Here is a 22,975-nt window from a genome sequence, read left to right as displayed (position 1 = left end):
AGCTGTGCTAAAGGACTCCAAGCCAGCAAGGACTTGATTCACCAACCTTTGGAAGGTGGCAGGGGCATTCTTTAAACCAAAGGGCATAACAGTAAACTGATAATGCCCATCAGGTGTGGAGAATGCTGTCTTTTCTTTTGCTCCAGGTGCCATTTTTATTTGCCAGTACCCTGCTGTCAAGTCAAAGGTACTTAGAAATTTGGCAGCACCTAATTTATCAATGAGCTCATCAGCTCTTGGAATTGGATGGGCATCTGTCTTGGTGACAGAATTGAGCCCTCTGTAGTCCACACAAAACCTCATCTCTTTCTTTCCATCTTTGGTGTGAGGTTTGGGGACTAAGACCACTGGGCTAGCCCAGGGGCTGTCAGAGCGCTCAATTACTCCCAATTCTAGCATCTTGTGGACTTCCACCTTGATGCTTTCCTTAACATGGTCAGACTGTCTAAAGATTTTGTTCTTGACAGGCATGCTGTCTCCTGTGTCCACATCATGGGTACACAGGTGTGTCTGACCAGGGGTTAAGGAGAAGAGTTCAGGAAACTGTTGTAGGACTCTCCTACAATCAGCTTGCTGTTGGCCAGAGAGGGTGTCTGAGTAGATCACTCCATCTACTGTACCATCTTTTGGGTCTGATGACAGAAGATCAGGGAGAGGTTCACTCTCTGCCTCCTGATCCTCATCTGTTACCATCAACAGATTGACATCAGCCCTGTCGTGGAAGAGTTTAAGGCGGTTTACATGGATCACCCTCTTGGGGCTCCTGCTTGTGCCTAGGTCCACCAAGTAGGTGACCTGACTCTTCCTCTCTAGAACTGGGTAAGGGCCACTCCATTTGTCCTGGAGTGCCCTGGGAGCCACAGGCTCCAGAACCCAGACTTTCTGCCCTGGTTGGAACTCAACCAGTGCAGCCTTTTGGTCATACCAAAACTTCTGGAGCTGTTGGCTGGCCTCAAGGTTTTTGGTTGCCTTTTCCATGTACTCGGCCATTCTGGAGCGAAGGCCAAGTACATAGTCCACTATGTCCTGTTTAGGCTCATGGAGAGGTCTCTCCCAGCCTTCTTTAACAAGGGCAAGTGGTCCCCTTACAGGATGACCAAACAGAAGTTCAAAGGGTGAGAATCCTACTCCCTTCTGTGGCACCTCTCTGTAAGCGAAAAGCAGACATGGCAAGAGGACATCCCATCTCCTTTTGAGCTTTTCTGGGAGCCCCATGATCATGCCTTTTAATGTCTTGTTGAATCTCTCAACCAAGCCATTAGTTTGTGGATGGTATGGTGTAGTGAATTTATAAGTCACTCCACACTCATTCCACATGTGCTTTAGGTATGCTGACATGAAGTTGGTACCTCTGTCAGACACCACCTCCTTAGGGAAACCCACTCTGGTAAAGATACCAATGAGGGCCTTGGCTACTGCAGGGGCAGTAGTCGACCTAAGGGGAATAGCTTCAGGATACCTGGTAGCATGATCCACTACTACCAGGATATACATATTTCCTGAGGCTGTGGGAGGTTCCAGTGGACCAACTATGTCCACACCCACTCTTTCAAAGGGAACCCCCACCACTGGAAGTGGAATGAGGGGGGCCTTTGGATGCCCACCTGTCTTACCACTGGCTTGACAGGTGGGGCAGGAGAGGCAAAACTCCTTAACCATGTTGGACATATTGGGCCAGTAGAAGTGGTTGACTAACCTCTCCCACGTCTTGGTTTGTCCCAAATGTCCAGCAAGGGGAATGTCATGGGCCAATGTTAGGATGAACTTCCTGAACAGCTGAGGCACTACCACTCTCCTAGTGGCACCAGGTTTGGGGTCTCTGGCCTCAGTGTACAGGAGTCCATCTTCCCAATAGACCCTATGCGTTCCATTTTTCTTGCCTTTGGACTCTTCAGCAGCTTGCTGCCTAAGGCCTTCAAGAGAGGGACAGGTTTCTTGTCCCTTACACAGCTCCTCCCTTGAGGGTCCCCCTGGGCCTAAGAGCTCAACCTGATAAGGTTCAAGCTCCAAAGGCTCAGTTCCCTCAGAGGGCAGAACTTCTTCCTGAGAAGAGAGGTTCCCTTTCTTTTGCTGTGCTGCAGTTGGTTTCCCAACTGACTTTCCTGTTCTCTTGGTAGGCTGGGCCATTCTTCCAGACTCCAGCTCTACTTGTTCACCCTGTGCCTTGCACTGTGCTCTTGTTTTCACACACACCAGTTCAGGGATACCCAGCATTGCTGCATGGGTTTTTAGCTCTACTTCAGCCCATGCTGAGGACTCCAGGTCATTTCCAAGCAGACAGTCCACTGGGATATTTGAGGAGACCACCACCTGTTTCAGGCCATTGACCCCTCCCCATTCTAAAGTAACCATTGCCATGGGATGTACTTTTCTCTGATTGTCAGCGTTGGTGACTGTGTAAGTTTTTCCAGTCAGGTATTGGCCAGGGGAAACCAGTTTCTCTGTCACCATGGTGACACTGGCACCTGTATCCCTCAGGCCCTCTATTCTAGTCCCATTAATTAAGAGTTGCTGTCTGTATTTTTGCATGTTAGGCGGCCAGACAGCTAGTGTGGCTAAATCCACCCCACCCTCAGAAACTAGAGTAGCTTCAGTGTGGACCCTGATTTGCTCTGGGCACACTGTTGATCCCACTTGGAGACTAGCCATACCAGTGTTACCTGGATGGGAGTTTGGGGTGGAACCTTTCTTGGGACAGGCCTTGTCTCCAGTTTGGTGTCCATGCTGTTTACAGCTATGACACCAGGCCTTTTTGGGATCAAAGTTTTTACCCTTGTACCCATTGTTTTGTGAAGAGGCTCTGGGCCCACCCTCCTGTGCAGGTTTTTGGGGGCCTGTAGAAGACTCTTGACTATTTTTAGTTTTGGTTGTCTCATCACCCTTCCCCTGGGGAGTCTTTGTGACCCCTTTCTTTTGGTCACCCCCTGTTGAAGTCTTGGACACCCTTGTCTTGACCCAATGGTCCGCCTTCTTTCCCAATTCTTGGGGAGAAATTGGTCCTAGGTCTACCAGATGCTGATGCAGTTTATCATTGAAACAATTACTTAACAGGTGTTCTTTCACAAATAAATTGTACAGCCCATCATAATTACTTACCCCACTGCCTTGAATCCAACCATCTAGTGTTTTCACTGAGTAGTCTACAAAGTCAACCCAGGTCTGGCTCGAGGATTTTTGAGCCCCCCTGAATCTAATCCTATACTCCTCAGTGGAGAATCCAAAGCCCTCAATCAGGGTACCCTTCATGAGGTCATAAGATTCTGCATCTTGTCCAGAGAGTGTGAGGAGTCTATCCCTACACTTTCCTGTGAACATTTCCCAAAGGAGAGCACCCCAGTGAGATCTGTTCACTTTTCTGGTTACACAAGCCCTCTCAAAAGCTGTGAACCATTTGGTGATGTCATCACCATCTTCATATTTAGTTACAATCCCTTTAGGGATTTTCAACATGTCAGGAGAATCTCTGACCCTATTTATGTTGCTGCCACCATTGATGGGTCCTAGGCCCATCTCTTGTCTTTCCCTCTCTATGGCTAGGATCTGTCTTTCCAAAGCCAATCTTTTGGCCATCCTGGCTAACTGGATGTCCTCTTCACTGGGGCTATCCTCAGTGATTTCAGAGGTGTTGGTCTCTCCTGTGAGGGAACCAGCATCTCTGACTATTATTTTTGGAGTCAGGGTTTGAGGGACCCTGTTCTCCCTAGATAGGACTGGTAGGGGGGAATTGTCCTCCAAGTCACTATCCTCTTCCTCTGAGTTGCCACCCTCAGAGGGGTTGGCCTTTTCAAACTCTGCCAAAAGCTCCTGGAGCTGTATTTTGGTAGGTTTGGGGCCCATTGTTATTTTCTTTATTTTACAGAGTGACCTTAGCTCCCTCATCTTAAGATGGAGGTAAGGTGTGGTGTCGAGTTCCACCACAGTCACATCTGTGCTAGACATTTTGCTTCTAAAAGTTGGAATACTTTTTAAGAATCTACAACTGGTTCTAGAATCTAATTCAAACTTTTACAAACTTTTAAACTCTAAAAGAAATGCTAAACAGGATCTAACACAAGGCCCTAGCAGGTCTTTTAAGAATTTAGAAAACTTTTCAAATTGCAAAAATCAATTTCTAATGACAATTTTGGAATTTGTCGTGTGATCAGGTATTGGCTGAGTAGTCCAGCAAATGCAAAGTCTTGTATCCCACCGCTGCCACCAATGTAGGAAGTTGGCTCTGTATGTGCTATTTCAAAGTAAGGAATAGCATGCACAGAGTCCAAGGGTTCCCCTTAGAGGTAAAATAGTGGTAAAAATAGATAATACTAATGCTCTATTTTGTGGTAGTGTGGTCGAGCAGTAGGCTTATCCAAGGAGTAGTGTTAAGCATTTGTTGTACATACACATAGACAATAAATGAGGTACACACACTCAGAGACAAATCCAGCCAATAGGTTTTTATATAGAAAAATATCTTTTCTTAGTTTATTTTAAGAACCACAGGTTCAAATTCTACACGTAATAGCTCATTCGAAAGGTATTGCAGGTAAGTACTTTAGGAACTTCAAATCATCAAAATTGCATGTATACTTTTCAAGTTATTGACAAATAGCTGTTTTAAAAGTGGACACTTAGTGCAATTTTCACAGTTCCTAGGGGAGGTAAGTTTTGATTAGTTTTACCAGGTAAGTAAGACGCTTACAGGGTTCAGTTCTTGGTCCAAGGTAGCCCACCGTTGGGGGTTCAGAGCAACCCCAAAGTCACCACACCAGCAGCTCAGGGCCGGTCAGGTGCAGAGTTCAAAGTGGTGCCCAAAACACATAGGCTAGAATGGAGAGAAGGGGGTGCCCCGGTTCCGGTCTGCTTGCAGGTAAGTACCCGCGTCTTCGGAGGGCAGACCAGGGGGGTTTTGTAGGGCACCGGGGGGGACACAAGTCCACACAGAAATTTCACCCTCAGCAGCGCGGGGGCGGCCGGGTGCAGTGTAGGAACAGGCGTCGGGTTCGCAATGTTAGTCTATGAGAGATCTCGGGATCTCTTCAGCGCTGCAGGCAGGCAAGGGGGGGATTCCTCGGGGAAACCTCCACTTGGGTAAGGGAGAGGGACTCCTGGGGGTCACTTCTCCAGTGAAAGTCCGGTCCTTCGGGTCCTGGGGGCTGCGGATGCAGGGTCTCTCCCAGGCGTCGGGACTTTAGGTTCAAGGAGTCGCGGTCAGGGGAAGCCTCGGGATTCCCTCTGCAGGCGGCGCTGTGGGGGCTCAGGGGGGACAGGTTTTGGTACTCACAGTATTAGAGTAGTCCTGGGGTCCCTCCTGAGGTGTCGGATCTCCACCAGCCGAGTCGGGGTCGCCGGGTGCAGTGTTGCAAGTCTCACGCTTCTTGCGGGGAGCTTGCAGGGTTCTTTAAAGCTGCTGGAAACAAAGTTGCAGCTTTTCTTGGAGCAGGTCCGCTGTCCTCGGGAGTTTCTTGTCTTTTCGAAGCAGGGGCAGTCCTCAGAGGATGTCGAGGTCGCTGGTCCCTTTGGAAGGCGTCGCTGGAGCAGGATCTTTGGAAGGCAGGAGACAGGCCGGTGAGTTTCTGGAGCCAAGGCAGTTGTCGTCTTCTGGTCTTCCGCTGCAGGGGTTTTCAGCTGGGCAGTCCTTCTTCTTGTAGTTACAGGAATCTAATTTTCTAGGGTTCAGGGTAGCCCTTAAATACTAAATTTAAGGGCGTGTTTAGGTCTGGGGGGTTAGTAGCCAATGGCTACTAGCCCTGAGGGTGGGTACACCCTCTTTGTGCCTCCTCCCAAGGGGAGGGGGTCACAATCCTAACCCTATTGGGGGAATCCTCCATCTGCAAGATGGAGGATTTCTAAAAGTTAGAGTCACCTCAGCTCAGGACACCTTAGGGGCTGTCCTGACTGGCCAGTGACTCCTCCTTGTTATTCTCATTATTTTCTCCGGCCTTGCCGCCAAAAGTGGGGCCTGGCCGGAGGGGGCGGGCAACTCCACTAGCTGGAGTGTCCTGCTGGGTTGGCACAAAGGAGGTGAGCCTTTGGGGCTCACCGCCAGGTGTGACAATTCCTGCCTGGGGGAGGTGTTAGCATCTCCACCCAGTGCAGGCTTTGTTACTGGCCTCAGAGTGACAAAGGCACTCTCCCCATGGGGCCAGCAACATGTCTCGGTTTGTGGCAGGCTGCTAAAACTAGTCAGCCTACACAGATAGTCGGTTAAGTTTCAGGGGGCACCTCTAAGGTGCCCTCTGTGGTGTATTTTACAATAAAATGTACACTGGCATCAGTGTGCATTTATTGTGCTGAGAAGTTTGATACCAAACTTCCCAGTTTTCAGTGTAGCCATTATGGTGCTGTGGAGTTCGTGTTTGACAGACTCCCAGACCATATACTCTTATGGCTACCCTGCACTTACAATGTCTAAGGTTTTGTTTAGACACTGTAGGGGTACCATGCTCATGCACTGGTACCCTCACCTATGGTATAGTGCACCCTGCCTTAGGGCTGTAAGGCCTGCTAGAGGGGTGTCTTACCTATACTGCATAGGCAGTGAGAGGCTGGCATGGCACCCTGAGGGGAGTGCCATGTCGACTTACTCGGTTTGTCCTCACTAGCACACACAAGCTGGCAAGCAGTGTGTCTGTGCTGAGTGAGAGGTCTCCAGGGTGGCATAAGACATGCTGCAGCCCTTAGAGACCTTCCTTGGCATCAGGGCCCTTGGTACTAGAAGTACCAGTTACAAGGGACTTATCTGGATGCCAGGGTCTGCCAATTGTGGATACAAAAGTACAGGTTAGGGAAAGAACACTGGTGCTGGGGCCTGGTTAGCAGGCCTCAGCACACTTTCAATTGTAAACATAGCATCAGCAAAGGCAAAAAGTCAGGGGGCAACCATGCCAAGGAGGCATTTCCTTACAAGGGGGTGCCCCGGTTCCAGTCTGCCAGCAGGTAAGTACCCGCGTCTTCGGAGGGCAGGCCAGGGGGGTTTTGTAGGGCACCGGGGGGGGGGGGGGACACAAGTCAGCACAAAAGGTACACCCTCAGCAGCGCGGGGGCGGCCGGGTGCAGTGTGTAAACAAGCGTCGGGTTCTCTGTAGGTTTCAATGGGAGACCAAGGGGTCTCTTCAGCAGTGCAGGCAGGCAGGGGGGGGGGCTCTTCGGGGTAGCCACCACCTGGGTAAGGGAGAGGGCCTCCTGGGGGTCACTCCTGCACAGAAGTTCTGTTCCTTCAGGTGCTGGGGGCTGCGGGTGCAGGGTCTCTTCCAGCCGTCGTGACTTTAGGTTCAGGCAGTCGCGGTCAGGGGGAGCCTCGGGATTCCCTCTGCAGGCATCGCTGAGGGGACTCAGGGGGCTCAACTTTGGTTACTCACGGTCTCGGAGTCGCCGGAGGATCCTCCCTGAGGTGTTGGTTCTCCACCAGTCGAGTCGGGGTCGCCGGGTGCAGTGTTGCAAGTCTCACGCTTCTTGCGGGGATTTGTAGGGGTCTTTAAATCTGCTCCTCTGTAACAAAGTTGCAGTTCTTTTGGAGCAGTGCCGCTGTCCTCGGGAGTTTCTTGTCTTTCTTGAAGCAGGGCAGTCCTCTGAGGATTCAGAGGTTGCTGGTCCTTGGGATAGCGTCGCTGGAGCAGGTTTCTTTGGAAGGCAGGAGACAGGCCGGTAGGTCTGGGGCCAAAGCAGTTGGTGTCGTCTTTTCTTCCTCTGCAGGGGTCTTTCAGCTCAGCAGTCCTCTTCTTCTTGTAAGTTGCAGGAATCTAAATTCTTAGGTTCAGGGAAGCCCTTAAATACTAAATTTAAGGGCGTATTTAGGTCTAGGGGGTTAGTAGCCAATGGCTACTAGCCCTGAGGGTGGGTACACCCTCTTTGTGCCTCCTCCCAAGGGGAGGGGGTCACATCCCTAATCCTATTGGGGGAATCCTCCATCTGCAAGATGGAGGATTTCTAAAAGTTAGTCACTTCAGCTCAGGACACCTTAGGGGCTGTCCTGACTGGCCAGTGACTCCTCCTTGTTGTTCTCATTATTTCCTCCGGCCTTGCTGCCAAAAGTGGGGTCCGTGGCCGGAGGGGGCGGGCAACTCCACTAGCTGGAGTGTCCTGCGGTGCTGGAATAAAGGGGTGAGCCTTTGAGGCTCACCGCCAGGTGTTACAGCTCCTGCCTGGGGGAGGTGTTAGCATCTCCACCCAGTGCAGGCTTTGTTACTGGCCTCAGAGTGACAAAGGCACTCTCCCCATGGGGCCAGAAACATGTCTCTAGTGTGGCAGGCTGCCGGAACCAGTCAGCCTACACAGATAGTTGGATACAGTTTCAGGGGGCACCTCTAAGGTGCCCTCTGGGGTGTGTTTCACAATAAAATGTACACTGGCATCAGTGTGCATTTATTGTGCTGAGAAGTTTGATACCAAACTTCTCAGTTTTCAGTGTAGCCATTATGGTGCTGTGGAGTTCGTGTTTGACAAACTCCCAGACCATGTACTCTTATGGCTACCCTGCACTTACAATGTCTAAGGTTTGGCTTAGACACTGTAGGGGCACAGTGCTCATGCACTGGTGCCCTCACCTATGGTATAGTGCACCCTGCCTTAGGGCTGTAAGGCCTGCTAGAGGGGTGACTTATCTATACTGCATAGGCAGTGTGAGGTTGGCATGGCACCCTGAGGGGACTGCCATGTCGACTTACTCATTTTGTTCTCACCAGCACACACAAGCTGGCAAGCAGTGTGTCTGTGCTGAGTGAGGGGTCTCCAGGGTGGCATAAGTCATGCTGCAGCCCTTAGAGACCTTCCCTGGCATCAGGGCCCTTGGTACCAGGGGTACCAGTTACAAGGGACTTACCTGGATGCCAGGGGTGTGCCAATTGTGGATACAAAAGTACAGGTTAGGGAAAGAACACTGGTGCTGGGGCCTGGTTAGCAGGCCTCAGCACACTTTCAATTCAAAACATAGCATCAGCAAAGGCAAAAAGTCAGAGGGTAACCATGCCAAGGAGGCATTTCCTTACAATTATACCACCAATAACGCCACCAGTTCCTTCATGGAACCTCAACATTGTCTTAACACGACTCATGGGTCCACCTTTTGAGCCCATGCACTCTTGTGAAATGCAATACTTAACGTGGAAAGTTGCATTTTTAATTGCCATCACATCTCTAAGAAGAGTGAGTGAAATTCAAGCGTTTACCATTCAAGAACCATTTATTCAAATACACAAAAATAAAGTTGTTCTATGAACAAAACCTAAATTTTTACCAAAAGTAATCTCACTGTTCCACTTGAATCAAACGGTAGAATTACCAGTGTTCTTCCCACAGCCAGATTCTGTAGCTGAAAGAGCACTACATACATTAGACATCAAAAGAGCACTAATGTACTACATTGACAGAACAAAACTAATTCGAAAGACAAAACAACTATTTATTGCCTTTCAAAAACCTCATACAGGAAATCCAATTTCAAAACAAGGCATTGCTAGATGGATAGTTAAGTGTATTCAAACCTGCTATCTTAAAGCTAAAAGAGAACTGCCTATTACGCCAAAGGCACACTCAACCAGAAAGAAAGGTGCTACCATGGCCTTTCTAGGAAATATTCCAATGAACGAAATATGTAAAGCAGCAACATGGTCTACGCCTCATACATTTACCAAACACTACTGTGTAGATGTGTTAACTGCTCAACAAGCAACAGTAGGTCAAGCTGTACTAAGAACATTATTTCAAACTACTTCAACTCCTACAGGCTGAACCACCGCTTTTGGGGAGATAACTGCTTACTAGTCTATGCACAGCATGTGTATCTGCAGCTACACATGCCATCGAACGGAAAATGTCACTTACCCAGTGTACATCTGTTCGTGGCATTAGTCGCTGCAGATTCACATGCGCCCACCCGCCTCCCCGGGAGCCTGTAGCCGTTTAGAAGTAGATCTTAAACATTTGTACATTTGTAAATATATTACTTTAAACTTCATTATGTACATACGCATTCACTCCATTGCATGGGCACTATTACTAGCATACACAACTCCTACCTCACCCTCTGCAGGGAAAACAATCTAAGATGGAGTCGACGCCCATGCGCAATGGAGTCGAAATGGGAGGAGTCCCTTGATCTCGTGACTCGAAAAGACTTCTTCAAAGAAAAACAACTTGTAACACTCTGAGCCCAACACCAGCTGGCAGGATGTGCACAGCATGTGAATCTGCAGCGACTAATGCCACAAACAGATGTACACTGGGTAAGTGACATTTTCCATATAGCTGCAGATGCACATGCTATGCATATCTCTTCCGACATCTAGTGTTGTGCTCGGCGTGTTACAAGTTGTTTTTCTTCGAAGAAGTCTTTTCAGAGTCAAGGGATCAAGTGACTTCTCGGTTATCGTGCGCATGGGCATCGACAACATTTTTTAATTGTTTTCCTTACACTGTCGGGTTCCAACGTGTTTTCTTTTGAATCTGAAAACTCATTTAATTGTCAGTATTGTTTCGATTGCGTTCCATCTAGCCTCAAACAGATAGTACCGTCTGAATATAGATTTTGCCCTTCTGGGCGCGTGCCAGACTCTGGCCTACCGTGTGGAAGCCTGATGGATCGGACTCCATTTAGATTCTACCCTGAGTGCCACGTGAAGTTTCCCTATGCAGACCAACACCTGGTTTGTAATCTGTCTTTCTCCGGTCCACTGAGAAGAGGATTGTGAGGCCTGTCTATCGTTCTGATCCAAGAAGACCTTGTGGGATCGGAGAGCCAGAAGTTTAGAGATGGCGTTGAAATGTACAGAGCATCGCAACGTCCTGGAAGAACAGGCGCAGACAGCAGTCTCCATCTGAGAAAACGCCTCCGAGCAAGAATCGGAAGAAGACAGGTCTATCACTGCTGGCCAGCACGTGAGTACGTCTGCCCTTACATGCCTACATAAAAAACATTCAAATGCCTTGGGTACACCACTGACGGAAGCCCATGGTTCGACCCGAAAAAAGATTGTCGTCGACCGACCTTCATGTTTGGCACAAAAGAAGGCCACTCCTCTGTCCACTTCGGAGTTGAGTAAATCAGTAAAAAGTTCTGCCTCGGACTCCAGTAAGCATCCTCACTCCTTGGAGTCTAAGCTTCAACGTCCTGCTTTGGAGACGAAACAGCTGACTTCATTTTCGGGACCAAAAAAGATCCAAACTTCGGATCCCAAGAAAGCTTCTTGCACAGAGGAACAAGGACTTTCGAGCCACCTGTAAGGAAATGCCTCCTTGGCATGGTTACCCCCTGGCTTTTTGCCTTTGCTGCTGCTATGTTTTGAATTGAAAGTGTGCTGAGGCCTGCTAACCAGGCCCCAGCACCAGTGTTCTTTCCCTAACCTGTACTTTTGCTTTACACAATTGGCCCACCCTGGCATCCAGGTAAGTCCCTTGTAACTGGTACCCCTGGTACCAAGGGCCCTGATGCCAGGGAAGGTCTCTAAGGGCTGCAACATAGCTTATGCCACCCTGGGGACCCCTCACTCAGCACAGACACACTGCTTGCCAGCTTGTGTGTGCTGGTGAGAACAAAACGAGTAAGTCGACATGGCACTCCCCTCAGGGTGCCATGCCAACCTCACACTGCCTATGCAGTATAGATAAGTCATCCCTCTAGCAGGCCTTACAGCCCTAAGGCAGGGTGCACTATACCATAGGTGAGGGCCCCAGTGCATGAGCACTGTGCCCCTACAGTGTCTAAGCAAAACCTTAGACATTGTAAGTGCAGGGTATCCATAAGAGTATATGGTCTGGGAGTCTGTCAAACACGAACTCCACAGCACCATAATGGCTACACTGAAAACTTCTCAGCACAATAAATGCACACTGATGCCAGTGTACATTTTATTGTAAAATACACCCCAGAGGGCACCTTAGAGGTGCCCTCTGAAACCTTAACCAACTACCTGTGTAGGCTGACTGGTTCTAACAGCCTGCCACACTCGAGACATGTTGCTGGCCCCCTGGGGAGAGTGCCTTTGTCACTCTGAGGCCAGTAACAAAGCCTGCACTGGGTGGAGATGCTAACACCTCCCACAGGCAGGAGCTGTAACACCTGGCGGTGAGCCTCAAAGGCTCTCACCCCCTTTGTTCCAGCACCGCAGGGCACTCCAGCTAGTGGAGTTGTCCGCCCCCTCCGGCCACGGCCCCACTTTTGGCGGCAAGGTCGGAGGAAATAATGAGAATAACAAGGAGGAGTCACTGGCCAGTCAGGACAGCCCCTAAGGTGTCCTGAGCTGAAGTGACTCTAACTTTTAGAAATCCTCCATCTTACAGATGGAGGATTCCTCCAATAGGGATAGGATTGTGACCCCCTCCCCTTGGGAGGAGGCACAAAGAGGGTGTACCCACCCTCAGGGCTAGTAGCCATTGGCTACTAACCCCCCAGACCTAAACACGCCCTTAAATTTAGTATTTAAGGGCTTCCCTGAACCTAAGAATTTAGATTCCTGCAACTTACAAGAAGAAGAGGACTGCTGAGCTGAAAGACCCCTGCAGAAGAAGAAAAGAAGACACCAACTGCTTTGGCCCCAGACCTACCGGCCTGTCTCCTGCCTTCTAAAGAAACCTGCACCAGCAACGCTTTCCCCAGGACCAGCGACCTCTGAATCTTCCGAGGACTGCCCTGCTTCAAGAAAGACAAGAAACTCCTGAGGACAGCGGCCCTGCTCCAAAAAGACTGCAACTTTGTTACAGAGGAGCAGATTTAAAGACCCCTGCAAATCCCCGCAAGAAGCGTGAGACTTGCAACACTGCACCCGGCGACCCCGACTCGACTGGTGGAGAAACAACACTTCAGGGAGGACCCTCCGGCGACTCCAAGACTGTGAGTAACCAAAGCTGTCCCCCCTGAGCCCCCACAGCGACGCCTGCAGATGGAATCCCGAGGCTCCCCCTGACCGCGACTGCCTGACTCTGAAATCCCGACGCCTAGAAAAGACCCTGCACCCGCAGCCCCCAGGACCTGAAGGTTCGGATCTCCAGTGCAGGAGTGACCCCCAGGAGGCCCTCTCCCTTGCCCAGGTGGTGGCTACCCCGAGGTGCCCCCCCCCCCCCTTGCCTGCCTGCACCGCTGAAGAGACACCTTGGTCTCTCATTGAAAACCTGACGCGTGTCTGCACACTGCACCCGGCCGCCCCCGCGCTGCTGAGGGTGTACTTTTTGTGCTGACCTGTGTCCCGTCCCCGTCCCCCCCGGTGCCCTACAAAACCCCCCTGGTCTGCCCTCCGAAGACGCGGGTACTTACCTGCTGGCAGACCGGAACCGGGGCACCCCCTTCTCTCCATTGAAGCCTATGTGTTTTGGGCACCTCTTTGACCTCTGCACCTGACTGGCCCTGAGCTGCTGGTGTGGTAACTTTGGGGTTGCTCTGAACCCCCAACAGTGGGCTACCTTCGACCCAAAACTGAACCCTGTAGGTGGGTTACTTACCTGCAAAAACTAACAATACTTTACCTCCCCCAGGAACTGTGAAAATTGCACTAAGTGTCCACTTTTAAAACAGCTATTTGTGTTTTATGTGAAAAGTATATATGCTACTGTAATTATTCAAGGTTCCTAAAGTACTTACATGCAATACCTTTCAAATGAGATATTACATGTAGAATTTGAACCTGTGGTTCCTAAAATAAACTAAGAAAATATATTTTTTCTATAACAAAACCTATTGGCTGGATTTGTCTCTGAGTGTGTGTTCCTCATTTATTGCCTGTGTGTATGTACAACAAATGCTTAACACTACTCCTTTGATAAGCCTACTGCTCGACCACACTACCACAAAATAGAGCATTAGTATTATCTCTTTTTGCCACTATCTTACCTCTAAGGGGAACCCTTGGACTCTGTGCATGCTATTCCTTACTTTGAAATAGCACATACAGAGCCAACTTCCTACAACCCCTCATACATTTACAAAGCACTACTATGGTGATGTGTCCTCACAGCCACAAGCCACTGTAGGCCAAGCTATCTTAAAGACTTTATTCCAAACAACTTCAACTCCTACAGGCTAGCCACTACTTTTTGGGAGGACTAACTTCTTTGTAGTCTATGCATAGCATGTGTATCTGCAGCTACACATGCCATTGAACGGAAAATGTCACCTACCCAGTGTACATCTGTTCGTGACATGTAGTGCTGCAGATTCACATGCATCCTCCCTGGAATCCTGTAGTCGTTTCAGTTAATACATTTGTACATATGTATATATATTACATTTGCATGGACATCTCTTTATATTTCTATACTTTATCACTCCTTTCTTACCCCTCTGCGGGAAAACAATGTAACAGTGGAGTCGATGCCCATGCGCAGTGGAACTGAGAGGAGTTGTCGCTCGATCCCGTGACTCTGAAAAGAATTCTTCGAAAAAAAACAACTTTTAACACTCCGAGCCCAGCACTAGTTGTCGGAAGGGGTACGCATAGCATGTGAATCTGCAGCACTACATGCCACGAACAGATGTACACTGGGTAAGTGACATTTTCCATAGATATATATATGTTCAATGGCATGTGTAGCTGCAGATACACATGCTGTGCATATCCCGCCATCTAGTGTTGGGCTCGGAGTGTTAAAAGTTGTTTTTCTTCGAAGAAGTCTTTTCGAGCCACTAGATCGAGAGACTCCTCCCATTTCGGCTCCATTGCGCATGGGTGTCGACTCCATCTTAGATTGTTTTCTTTCCGCCATCGCGTTCGGACGTGTTCTTCTACGCTCCGTGTTTCGGTTCGGAAAATTAGTTAGATATCGGAAAAAATTTGATGGGATTGTTTGCGTTCGGTATTGGGTTAGTTAACACAGATCGACACTGAATTTTTAAGAGCTCCGGTGGCCCTTCGGGGTTTCGGTTCCCCGGCGGGGCATGGTCAGCCCAACCACGTGCGTCGACAAGACTAATGGACCCCATTCTGCTTATGCCCCAAATGCCACAACAAGTATCCTTACACAGATCAACATTTGGTCTGTAATTTGTGTTTGTCTCCCGAACACAAAGAGGATACATGTGAGGCCTGTCGAGCGTTTCGATCGAGGAAAACGCTAATGGACCGGAGAGCGAGAAGTCTTCAAATGGCATCGGCGCCGTCAGGACACGAAGAATTGGAGGAAGAAGAAACCTTCTCCATTGCTGACTCTGACTCGGACGAGGCCAAAACAGAACAGATGCCGAAAACCGTGAGTAAAACCGCCCCAGCCAAAACTCACGGTAAATTCATCAGAGCCCAGGGGACGCCACCGCCGGCAGGCCATGGTTTAACCCCAAAAATCGTTGACTGTCCATCGGCACCGAAAAAGGGCACGCATGTGTCGAAGTCATCCGACTCCGGTCGAGATACCGGCACAGAAAAGACTCTACCCCGAGACACCGGGTCAGAACAATCTCGACATCGAGATACCGAGACGACTCGGCACCGAGAGATGGGAACACCGAAACACAAAAAAATGGTTTCGGAGCAGAAAAAGATGGTGGAAAAGGTTTCGATCCCGAAACATCCGGCTTCGGAGCCGAAAACAAGTTCCTACACAGAGGAGCAAGGGCTTTCCACACAAATGCAAAGCCATAAATTCGGATGGAACTAGAGGCAGGGGAGCCAGATTAAACACAGAGAAGGCTCCATATCCAAAAGGAGACAGGGAAGATAAGAACTCTCCCTCCTATAAGATTTTTACCAAAATTGGGAGGAAATAACGGACTCGTGGGTCCTAGCCATCATCCAACATGGCTATTACATAGAATTCCTACAATTATCACCAAATGTGCCACCAAAAACACACGTCCAAACACATGGATCTATTACAGATAGAAGTCCAAGCGTTGTTACAAAAAGAGGCAATAGAACTAGTACCCAGTCATCAAAAAGGGACAGGGGTTTACTCCCTGTACTTTCTCATACCCAAAAAGGACAAAACTCTTAAGACCTATATTAGATCTCAGAACACTAAATCTTTACATCAAATCAGATCACTTTCACATGGTAACACTTCAAGACGTAATCCCCTTGCTCAAACAAGACTACATGACAACATTAGATCTCAAAGATGCGTACTTCCATATAACCTTCATACAGGAAATACTTAAGGTTTGTATTCCAAGGAGTACATTACCAGTTCAAAGTGTTACCATTCGGAATAACAGCACCAAGGGTATTTACAAAATTCCTTGCAGTAGTAGTGGCACATATCAGAAGACAGCACATACACATATTCACGTATCTAGACGATTGGTTAATCAAAACCAACACACAAACAGTGTCTTCAACACAAAATATGTCATAGAAACCCTTCACAAACTAGGGTTCTCAATAAACTACCTAAAATCACACTTACAACCGTGTCAAATACAACAATACTTAGGAGCAACAATCAACACAAAAAAAGGGATTGCCACTCCAAGTCCACGAAGGGTACAAGCATTCCAAAACGTAATACAAAGCATGCACCCCAACCAAAAGTATCAGGTAAAATTAGTGAAGAAACTACTAGGCATTATGTCCTCCTGCATAGCCATTGTCCCAAACGCAAGATTACACATGCGGCCCTTACAACAGTGCCTAGCAACACAATGGACACAAGCACAGGGTCAACTTCAGTATCTAGTGTTGATAGACCACCAAACACACACCTCGCTTCAATGGTGGAATCCTGTAAATTTTAAACCAAGGGTGGCCTTTCCAAGACCCAGTGCCTCAATACGTAATCACAACAGATGCTTCCATGGTAGGGTGGGGAGCACATCTCAACCAACACAGCATCCAGGGACAATGGGACACTCAGCAGAAACAACTTCATATAAATCAGCTAGAACTACTAGCAGTGTTTCTAGCGTTGAAAGCATTTCAACCGCTAATAACCCACAAACACGTTCTTGTCAAAACAGACAAAATGACAACAATGTATTACTTAAACAAACAGGGAGGCACACACTCATCACAACTGTGTCTCTTAGCACAGAAGATTTGGCATTGGGCGATTCACAATCGCCTAATAGCGCAATACATCCCAGGAATTCAAAACCAATTGGCAGACAATCTCAGCCGAGATCGCCAACAGATCCACGAATGGGAGAATCATACACAGATACTGCAAACCTACTTCCAAAAGTGGGGAACACCGCAAATAGACCTATTCGCAACAAAAGAAAACGCAAAATGCCAAAACTTCGCATCCAGGTACCCACAGCCTCACTCCAAAGGCAATGCGTTATGGATGAGTTGGTCAGGGATATTTGCTTACGCTTTTCCCCCTCTCCCACTCCTTCCGTATCTTGTAAAAAAATTGAGTCAAAACAAACTCAAACTAATACTAATAGCACCAACTTGGGCACGACAACCTTGGTACACAACATTACTAGACCTGTCAGTAGTGCCTTATATCAAACTATCAAACAGACCAGATCTGTTAACTCAACACAAACAGCAGATCAGACACCCTAGTCCAGCATTGCTCAATCTAGCGATCTGGCTCCTGAAGTCTTAGAATTCGGACACCTAGACCTTACACAAGAATGTATGGAGGTCATCAAACAGGCTAGAAAACCTACTACAAGACATTGCTACGCAAATAAATGGAAACAATTTGTTTATTACTGTCAAAATAATCAAATTCAACCATTACACGCGTCTGCAAGAGACATTGTAAGCTACTTACTACACTTACAAAAATCTAACTTAGCTTTTTCGTCCATTAAAATACATCTCACAGCAATTTCAGCATATCTGCAAATTACACATTCAACTTCACTATTTAGAATCCCAGTCATAAAAGCATTTATGGAGGGTCTAAAAAGGATAATTCCACCAAGAACACCACCAGTTCCTTCGTGGAACCTCAATATTGTATTAACGCGACTCATGGGTCCACCATTCGAACTCATGCACTCTTGTGAAATGCAATACTTAACCTGGAAAGTAGCCTTTCTAATAGCTATCACATCCCTCAGAAGAGTGAGTGAAATACAAGCCTTTACCATACAAGAACCCTTTATACAAATACACAAACATAAAGTGGTTCTACGCACAAATCCCAAATTTTTGCCAAAAGTTGTATCACCGTTCCACTTAAACCAAACTGGAACTCCCAGTGTTTTTTCCACAACCAGACTCTGTAGCTGAAAGAGCATTACATACATTAGACATAAAGAGCTCTAATGTACTACATTGATAGAACCAAACAGTTTCGCAAAACAATTGTTTGTAGCTTACCAAAAACCTCATACAGGGAATCCAATATCCAAACAAGGCATTGCCAGATGGATAGTTAAATGTATTCAAACCTGTTATGTTAAAGCAAAAAGAAAACTGCCTATTACACCGAAGGCACACTCCACTAGAAAGAAAGACGCCACAATGGCCTTTCTAGGAAATATACCAATTACAGAAATATGTAAGGTAGCCACATGGTCTACACCTCATACATTTACTAAACATTACTGTGTGGATGTGTTAACAACACAAACCACAGTAGGACAAGCAGTACTAAGAACATTATTTCAGACAACTTCAACTCCTACAGGCTAAACCACCGCTTTTGGGGAGATAACTGCTTACTAGTCTATGCACAGCATGTGTATCTGCAGCTACACATGCCATCGAACGGAAAATGTCACTTACCCCAGTGTACATCTGTTCGTGGCATGAGACGCTGCAGATTCACATGCCCCCTCCCACCTCCCCGGGAGCCTGTAGCCGTTATAAGTTGATAAAAATAAATGTGTATATATATCACTTTTAGACACATTATATACATACTTACTCCATTGCATGGGCACTATTACTATATACACAACTCCTAACTCACCCTCTGCGGGGAAAACAATCTAAGATTAAGTCGACGCCCATGCGCAATGGAGCCGAAATGGGAGGAGTCCCTCGATCTTGTGACTCCACAAGACTTCTTCGAAGAAAAACAACTTGTAACACTCAGAGCCCAACACTAGATGGCAGGATAATGCACAGCATGTGAATCTGCAGCGTCTCATGCCACGAACAGATGTACACTGGGTAAGTGACATTTTCCATATGTAATATATATTTGTTTCTTATTTCGGTTGCAGACGAAGCAGAATGACCTAGTTAACTGTCTTTTAACACCTTTGCATTGTAAATAACGTATTTATTTTCCTGCTATAGATTTCTTATGTTCTGTTTATCTGGCAGGCATTTGAGTTGTTGATATATCCTCTTAATATTCTTTGAATAGTCTTATATTCTCTTACCACTGAATCTTTGTAAACCTTCTAAATAAGTTAGTCTCAGAATTTGCTTTCTGCTTCTTGGGTATCGTTCACTGCAGTGCTTGTTTTCTCTGTCAATATACTCGTGAAGTTGAATTTTCCTCACGAAAATGTTTACTCACAAAATACGCTCTCTCTGAACACCTGACTCCTGTCAGATCACAGTTGAAGAGCGAAGCTGTCAAGCAGCGCACTTGTATCGTAGCAACTAGACTGTATGCAACACTAGAACTACAACTTAACTGTCTGCCTAAGCGTCTGCCATCTTGGATTCCTATTCAAGACCTCTGCCTTGTAAAAAAAGAGCAACACGACTTGGCAAATCTTCCTCCAACTAAGACGACGCTGTCTGGGGATACTTCTTCACCTGCATCCTGATTACTTTCCTTGCACCTTTCATGGTTATGGCATGACGGGTTTGAAAGGTCTTGACACCTGGGTATCTAACATATACCAAGGACATACTGGAGTACACCAGTTTGACAACTGTGGGGTGTAAATTGTACCAAGGCTGGAGAGCACAATCACTGGGGTCCTGGTTAGCAGGATCCCAATGAAAACTAAGCACACTGATAACCGGCCAGGATAAAAGTGTAGGTGTAAAGAAATGGCTCCCTGTTGCAGTTACCCCCCACTTTTTGCCTGATACTGATGCTGACTTGACTGAGAAGTGTGCTGGGACCCTGCTAACCAGGCCCCAGCACCAGTGTTCTTTCACCTAAAATGTACCATTGATTCCACAATTGGCACACCCTGGCATCCAGATAAGTCCCTTGTAACTGGTACCTCTGATACCAAGGGCCCTGATGCCAGGGAAGGTCTCTAAGGGCTGCAGCATGTGTTATGCCACCCTGGAGACCCCTCACTCAGCACAGACACACTGCTTACCAGCTTGTGTGTGCTAGTGAGAACAAAATGAGTAAGTCGACATGGCACTCCCCTCAGGGTGCCATGCCAGCCTCTCACTGCCTATGCAGTATAGGTAAGACACCCCTCTAGCAGGCCTTACAGCCCTAAGGCAGGGTGCACTATACCATAGGTGAGGGTACCAGTGCCTGAGCACTGTACCCCTTACAGTGTCTAAGCAAAACCTTAGACATTGTAAGTGCAGGGTAGCCATAAGAGTATATGGTCTGGGAGTCTGTTTTACACGAACTCCACAGCACCATAATGGCTACACTGAAAACTGGGAAGTTTGGTATCAAACTTCTCAGCACAATAAATGCACACTGATGCCAGTGTACATTTTATTGTAAAATACACCACAGAGGGCACCTTAGAGGTGCTCCCTGAAACTTAACCGACTATCTGTGTAGGCTGACTGGTTCCAGCAGCCTGCCACACTAGAGACATGTTGCTGGCCCCATGGGGAGAGTGCCTTTGTCACTCTGAGGCCAGTAACAAAGCCTGCACTGGGTGGAGATGCTAACACCTCCCCCAGGCAGGAGCTGTAACACCTGGCGGTGAGCCTCAAAGGCTCACCCCTTTGTCACAGCACAGCAGGGCACTCCAGCTTAGTGGAGTTGCCTGCCCCCTCCGGCCACGGCCCCCACTTTTGGCGGCAAGGCTGGAGGAAACAAAGAAAGCAACAAGGAGGAGTCACTGACCAGTCAGGACAGCCCCTAAGGTGTCCTGAGCTGAAGTGACTCTAACTTTTAGAAATCCTCCATCTTGCAGATGGAGGATTCCCCCAATAGGATTAGGGATGTGCCCCCCTCCCCTTGGGAGGAGGCCCAAAGAGGGTGTACCCACCCTCAGGGCTAGTAGCCATTGGCTACTAACCCCCCAGACCTAAACACGCCATTAAATTTAGTATTTAAGGGCTCTCCCTGAACCTAGAAACTAGATTCCTGCAACAAGAAGGACTGCCGAGCTGACAAACCCCTGCAGAGGAAGAACAGAAGACACCAACTGCCTTGCCCCCAGACTTACCGGCCTGTCTCCTGCCTTCCAAAGAAACCTGCTCCAGCGACGCTTTCCAAGGGACCAGCGACCTCTGAATCCTCTGAGGACTGCCCTGCTTCGAAAAAGACAAGAAACTCCTGAGGACAGCGGCACTGCTCCAAAAGAACTGCAACTTTGTTACAAGGAGCAGATTTAAAGACCCCGGCAACTCCCCGCAAGAAGCGTGAGACTTGCAACACTGCACCCGGTGACCCCGACTCGACTGGTGGAGAACAACCAACTCAGGGAGGACCCTCCGGCGACTCTACGACTGTGAGTAACCAAAGTTGTCCCCCCTGAGCCCCCACAGCGAAGCCTGCAGAGGGAATCCCCAGGCTCCCCCTGACCGCGACTGTCTGAACTCCATTTCCCGACGGCTGGAAAAGATCCTGCACTCGCAGCCCCCAGCCCCTAAAGAAACGGAACTTCTGTGCAGGAGTGACCACCAGGAGGCCCTCTCCCTTGCCCAGGTGGTGGCTACCCCGAGGAGCCCCCCCTTGCCTGCCTGCATCGCTGAAGAGACCCCTTGGTCTCCCATTGAAAACTGAAGGAAACCCGACGCGTGTTTGCACACTGCACCCGGCTGCCCCCGCGCTGCTGAGGGTATACTTTCTGTGCTACTTTTTGTCCCCCCCCGGTGCCCTACAAAACCCCCCTGGTCTGCCCTCCGAAGACGCGGGTACTTACCTGCTGGCAGACTGGAACCGGGGCACCCCCTTCTCTCCATTATAGCCTATGTGTTTTGGGCACCTCTTTGACCTTTGCACCTGACCGGCCCTGAGCTGCTGGTGTGATAACTTTGGGGTTGCTCTGAACCCCCAACGGTGGGCTTCCTTGGACCAAAAACTTAAACCTGTAAGTGACTTACTTACCTGTGAAAACTAACAATAACTTACCTCCCCCAGGAACTGTGAAAATTGCACTAAGTGTCCACTTTTAAAACAGCTTATTGTGTTTTATGTAAAAAGTATACATGCTAAAGTAATGATTCAAAGTTCCTAGAGTACTTACCTGCAATACCTTTCAAAAGAGCTATTACATGTAAAATTTGAACCTGTGGTTCTTAAAATAAACTAAGAAAATATATTTTTCTATAACAAAACCTATTGGCTGGATTTGTCTCTGAGTGTGTGTTGCTCATTTATTGCCTGTGTGTATGTACAACAAATGCTTAACACTACTCCTTGGATAAGCCTACTGCTCGACCACACTACCACAAAAATAGAGCATTAGTATTATCTCATTTTACCACTATTTTACCTCTAAGGGGAACCCTTTGACTCTGTGCATGCTATTCCTTATTTTGAAATAGCACATACAGAGCCAACTTCCTACAGTAGGTAACCATGGCAAAAAAAGTGACTTTACTGCACTGCTCACGGAAATCTTCCAAATCCCTTCAAATGCCTGGGAAACTCAAAGGTAAGAAATCTGCAGGTAGTTGTAGTCTCTACCAGATAATGCGTTTCCAAAAGTAAATACTTTGTTAGTTAAATCCACTCATCATTGATTTCCACGTGACTAAACAACTTTACTGGTTACTCTTAGTACCTTTTCTACAATCTCACTACCTCCTACCCTGCTCCCCCTATGTGCTTTCTTTGGACTTTTCAGTGTCTAGTATGTCTCTTAAAATGGCAATTGTGATTGTGACAGGTTTAAGTAGGAGTTGGCATACTGTAAAGATATTGTGGTTCTGAGTTAATTCTCTTTGTAAGATGTTGTGGTCCACTTGGTTGTATGCAAAATATGTAATCAATTTGGGGTCAAAGTGGCAAGTATTACCATTGTATTAATTACTTTTTCATTAACTAGCATTTT

At 47.8% G+C, this 22,975-nt stretch overlaps 1 protein-coding gene across 2 annotated transcripts in view; it reads left to right on the top strand.

The window, feature by feature from the left end:
- XPO1 (exportin 1) overlaps positions 1-22,975 on the top strand; it is a 717,353-nt gene that overhangs the window by 493,484 nt on the left and 200,894 nt on the right. The window lies entirely within an intron of this gene.

This window comes from Pleurodeles waltl, chromosome 5 (genome assembly GCF_031143425.1).
Source record: "Pleurodeles waltl isolate 20211129_DDA chromosome 5, aPleWal1.hap1.20221129, whole genome shotgun sequence".
Classification (NCBI taxonomy): domain Eukaryota; kingdom Metazoa; phylum Chordata; class Amphibia; order Caudata; family Salamandridae; genus Pleurodeles; species Pleurodeles waltl.
Note: the sequence above shows the minus strand (reverse complement) of the source record. Positions and strands in the feature narration are given on the sequence as shown.